This window comes from Colias croceus, chromosome 7, assembly GCF_905220415.1.
Source record: "Colias croceus chromosome 7, ilColCroc2.1".
Lineage (NCBI taxonomy): Eukaryota > Metazoa > Arthropoda > Insecta > Lepidoptera > Pieridae > Colias > Colias croceus.
In genome coordinates, this window is record NC_059543.1 from 2,190,404 (window position 1) to 2,196,403 (window position 6,000).

Here is a 6,000-nt window from a genome sequence, read left to right on the forward strand (position 1 = left end):
TATTATTAGTATAGGTATGTACTTTATCAATGCCTTTTCGTAGTGCCATCTGTACATATTTCCTATAATTACAGCAGTCGAAATGAGGCTGCCGTTTCTGACGATTATATATAACCAATAACCATGACAATGCAATAACCATGACCAAATAGATGTCTTAAATTAAAAGATCAATTATATGCTTGACGGCGCCACCGTCGAAGCTTTAAAAAATAACGAACGGCGAACCGATAAAAAGCAGCGCGCCCGCACGACTCGGGTCATTCGTTCGCCGACCGTGGCCGAGTGCTCATCTATTACGAGCTTACTATAACTTATTTGTGATATTTATTTGATTAGTGGTCATAATTGTAATATCAAGTGATTGTATTAGAAATGACTGTATTGTAAAACTGACATGATTAAAAGAGCAACTATGGAGTTTCTTGCCGGTTCTTCTCTGTAGATACTGCTTTCCGAATCGGTGGTAAATAAAGAAATGATTGAGTTTGAGGTGTTTCTTTGCTCGATTACCCAACGCAACGCCCACAGCTTGAAAATAGATTCACATTCTACACCTTTCGCCGATATCAGAATTGGGATGAAATCGAGCAAATGAGAAAACACGTGGCGATAACCTGGATACAATTAATGCGTGCGCTGATTAAAAGACAAAATGCCGCAACCACGTGGCACTTCGATCCAGTTTCAACGGGAAGAGGCATCCTACAGATCTACGAGCATACGTGTCACTGAGCAGCCGGTGACAAAGGGAGAGCTCGTTATGTGCGGGCAGGGTGGTAACTTCGCCTCGCGCTGCGCGGATGCCACTGCCGCTCGCACCACCGCGTCGGACCCCGTATCATCGAGAGAAGCGCTTCATCATGACTTCACAAGTCTGGCATCGCAGCGTTATCGCAGTAGCAGTGGCGCGGGCGGTGCGCCTACAAGCCGTGTGGTTCATGGCAGAGGAAGGTTATGGTGTAACGAAACGACGCGTTGGCAGCTGCCACTCGGCACATGTATGAGGCTAAGTGCTGGTGAATCTGGTCAGTCGTACTATTTTTATTACTATGTTTCTGATGTTCTCTTGTAAGAAATCGGTCAGTGGATAACATTTCACTTTGAGTGTGCAATTAGATAAAGAAAGGAAGGTTTTTAAAATGTAGTAACTTATTTGAAAGAAAAAGAAATTTATTGCCAAAAACATTAATTACAAAATTTATCTTAAAATTAATTGAGGAAAAATCGTCACAGCCTCGGCTAAATGCTGCATAAAAACAGCGCTGATTTACAGGCCGTACAGATTTTTGTTAAAAGTTGTAACCTACAAGACCAGTGTATAGTTAAATCTTATTTTATTTAACTCGACTTATTCACACAGTGATGTTATTATTAGGTCGTGCGATATTGCTTTACGGTTTTATAGTTAGTTAAATCTTATTCCATTACATTTAGCCCATCTTAGTTACGTAGTGATAAATTATTATCAGTACCTAGGTCGTGTGACTTGTATTTCACTTATTCAGGGACACATTTACTTGAGTAGGTAATTCACGTTATTTTAAAAAAACACTTCGCGGCGTAAGCACTGTCTTCAAGATGAATTAAATAACGACTTGTTTTAATGTTGGTTAGTTTGTGAGCTAACACTAAAGAAAGAAAGCGCAATAATTTGTACACTGCATCCAGATACTTCAATCTAACGTAAACAATAAACATTCACTTGTCCGTGTATCGGAACAAAAAACAGTATGCGAATTACTTTTAAATTAGTTTCTTAACTACCCGCGTTAGTTTCTTGACTACCCGCATTCATTTCTTGAACTACCTGCGTTAGTTTTTATTTAGACTATACCCTTGACAAATAGCAATTAATTGCTACACAAAGACAGCCTTATTGCCATTCGATTAAAAACGAAAAGCAATGCGTTAACTAGTGCTTAGAGGTTTAATAAACTTTTCGTAGGGTGATATTTGAGGTCATTTCTTTATAAAAAAAAAATATTAAGTCGTGAACAATTCACAGTATACAGTTTTTACAATATGCAGTTTTATGAAATGTGGCAGATTTAGTTTGATCGGTAAATCGAGGCATTTAGTTCTGAATTTTTACTCGGAGAATTTATTAAGTCTCTATTTAGGCAGTTCATAATACAATGTCACAGATAATTAGTGTGTTCAAATAAACATCTGGCGTAAGATTTTATGATTGGAGTACGGGTCTAGATTTGGTTTTAGCACAGACTAATAATAATATACTACGGTTTTAGTATGTAATTTGATTGCTTTAAAATAAAAAAAAAAGAAAGAAAAAAACTCTTAACTATCCCATCAACGTTAGGGTCCGTTAAATATTACGAAAGGTTAATGGCGCATTTACAGTTTACATACTGTCGTCAGAATATAATGTCTGTTTAATTGAATAGAGAAAAGAAAAAAAAATCCATCCAGGTTTTCTGAAGGTTATTTTGTAGCTTCAAAATATAAGAACGCAAATCCTAAACGTGGAGTATTCGATAGTATAATCGATTTACATTGCGTGCATTTAATGTAATTCCTTGATAATAGTTTTTGTGACTAGCTGCAGTTTGACATCAACTGAATACATCAATTAGGTAGTTGTACAGTAGTTGTTGAGCAGTACATTCTTATTACGTTGAAACTAAAATTTAGCTCAGCCCTTTTACCGTTCGATATGAGATTCACAGATGAGTTTAAGCCTACACTTATCAATTGTTTTAAGTTGAGTTTTCAAAAGTTAACATACCGTTAAGACATTTTAACCACATGATTACATTAAATTCAAGTAAATCATTAAGTTTGAGAACAAGCTTTTGCCACTTTTTGAGTTAGTCGAAATTTTGTATTTTTTTGCGGTTAAGTTACGAATTTACGTTTTAAACTTTTTAAGATATTGTAATTTTTGCGCTATAGTCAATGGTCATAATTAACGACAGGTTTAGTCAGATTGATTTTAATTAGCTAAATTACAGAGAGCGTTTTACGACACAGCGTTTAGAAACGAGTCAGTTAACAGTACGGCGCAGCGGTTGCGTAGCATATGGAACAACGTAGCATCATCAAGCGGCCAATGGTACGGGTCGATGACGCGATGCCACGATGACGCAGCGCAAACGTTGAGGATACGGTCGCGTACCGTTTTACTTATTTGCTGCGGCAACACTCTGTTTTCAGTTTTCATAGTTGACCAGTAGCATACTGACATCTGTTTACTCGTACGCTGTACGAAGTAAATGTGTGTTGTGTCCACACAACACACATTTACGTAATATTCCAATATTACTACGGTAATGTCGTTTATTAGAAGAAAGTGATATGCTATCTGGCATGAGGTCCAGGATAGTACATGTGTGTTCTGACCGGTCAGTAGGATCAGGGCAGTGTGGAAACCCTGTAAGGTCAGTGTAGGCTGAGGCAGGATGGATGTTATTTTGACAAAAAATTAAATGAAAATGAATTATCGTAGTAATGTAGTGTGAGATATTATGGCGTACGAGGACGCAAGTATGACTGTATCGGAGATAACTTGTGTAAAGTAAGTTTGTAACGTGGATTATTGTAACGGTAATGATTTCATTGCAGGAATAGGCTATTTGACAAGGTTTTGATAACTGTCTCAAATTATTAAGATACGTTTATAGAACACACAAAACACATGTTTCTTAATTTTTTGTAGTTATTCATTGAGAAAATGGAAAATAAAAACATGATATTCAAATATGCCGCCAAAACACAATTTTGAAGAATATGGCGGCTCGCGACCATGGTGACGTCACAGCGGCGTAAACATCAACTTGCTCCTAGTACTTATTGTTCGTATTTGTTTTAATTATAGTATAATTAAGTTAATCTGTTTAAAAACCAGAAAATGAGTTCTTATTGGTGTGTAGTTCCTGGATGCAGAAATATAACTATTAAAACCCCTGACAAACTAGGTATTTATATGTGCTCCAAAAGATATAAAAATGCGTAGAAAGTGGTTGCAGTTAGCTCGCAGAAATCCAAGTGATATTAGATATATCAATTAAAACAGTTATATTTTTTTGTGAAGACCACTTCGATGTAAGTATGGTGTTGAATACCTAGTAGGCAGTTTATTTTATTTGCAATACATAATCGTCTCATTACTTAGGCACCTGCTTGAGGTAAGATAATGATAATATATATTATATAAATTGATGATGACGTGTTTGTATTGATATTGAAAATAATCAATACAAACACGTCAATCCTATAAACTGGATGGCTGAAATGAAAAACAAAGGAACCTAAAAAATGTATACTTCATAATTATTGTGCTATTGTCATTCATGTTTGTAGGTACATTTAACTAAAAAGGTAATGAATGACGATTGAAATATTAACTTACGTAGCTGTTTTCACATTATTCAATTATTGAGGAGCGTAAAAATCTGGGTTGTTTTTAAAGAACATGCCAACCATTATAGCGTCCACTTTAGGTAGATTTCGACTGCCTGCTTTTTCGAAATTAGGTTCCATGACAAACAAAATTAACACATAAAGAACAAAACTGATTACAGACACCTTGAATCACAAGAAATAAGTTATACAAGAAACAAAACCAAAAGCGAAATTCAGCAACTACGTGAATAAACGTTGGGATCATTTGTTATTTACGCCGCTGTGACGTCATAGCAGATGCAGCCAATCATGGATGTTTTCGGTCACGTGGTAACTTTAAAAAATATGATGTTTTTTCTCGACGATTTATAAATAAATAATTTATTATTTATATCATTTATTAATTTAAATCGCTTCAAAAACCTTATATATATATGGATTACACAAAAAAGTAATTTATTTTTTATACTGTCAAATAGCCTATTGTGCGTGCTATCTGGGTTGCAGTCCACGGTAGTTGAGCCTTCATTTTGTTATGTGGATGTTGTTGGTGTTCTGTAGGGTCAGTATGACCGAGCGGTATAGTTGTCTAATACCGGGATGAAATACCGTAGTGTTGTAAAACAAGAAGGGACGTACGAGGACGTACGATTGTCAGTATGGCCGAGGAGTGGAGAGAGTGGAGAGAGTCGTGAGTTTGGATTTAATATTGTTGTGTAAAAAAAAAGAAAGAAAAGAAGAAAAAAAAATAGTTAATCCTTAAAAAAATTATGAAAATTATGAAAAAAAAATTTGCAAAAAAAATTATGCAAAAAAATGATGCAAAAAAATGGTGCAAAAAAATGATGCAAAAAGAATGATGCAAAAAGAATGATGCAAAAAATATGATGCAAAAAGAATGATGCAAAAAAAGGAGAGCAAAAAGAATGGTGCAAAAAAAAAGAGAGCGAGTTATTGAAGGGAGTCCGGTCCAATAACTCGGCTATAGGGATTGCAGATCCGGTCTAGCACGCTATAGGGAAATCTGGTCTAGCGCAGTAAGCTAAAGAGATTTCCGGACTGGCACGCTAGAGGGAAATCTGGAGAGATTTCCGGACTGGCACGCTAGAGGGAAATCTGGAGAGATTTCCGGACTAGCACGGTTGCTGAAGGGCTTGCCGGACCAGCACATTGTTTTAATTGTCTTGTTCCCAGGTGCTCAGAAGTCGCTCGAGGACGAGCGTATGTCAGAATGGCCGTGACGGCGCCACCGTCGAAGCTTTAAAAAATAACGAACGGCGAACCGATAAAAAGCAGCGCGCCCGCACGACTCGGGTCATTCGTTCGCCGACCGTGGCCGAGTGCTCATCTATTACGAGCTTACTATAACTTATTTGTGATATTTATTTGATTAGTGGTCATAATTGTAATATCAAGTGATTGTATTAGAAATGACTGTATTGTAAAACTGACATGATTAAAAGAGCAACTATGGAGTTTCTTGCCGGTTCTTCTCTGTAGATACTGCTTTCCGAATCGGTGGTAAATAAAGAAATGATTGAGTTTGAGGTGTTTCTTTGCTCGATTACCCAACGCAACGCCCACAGCTTGAAAATAGATTCACATTCTACACCTTTCGCCGATATGCTCATAAAA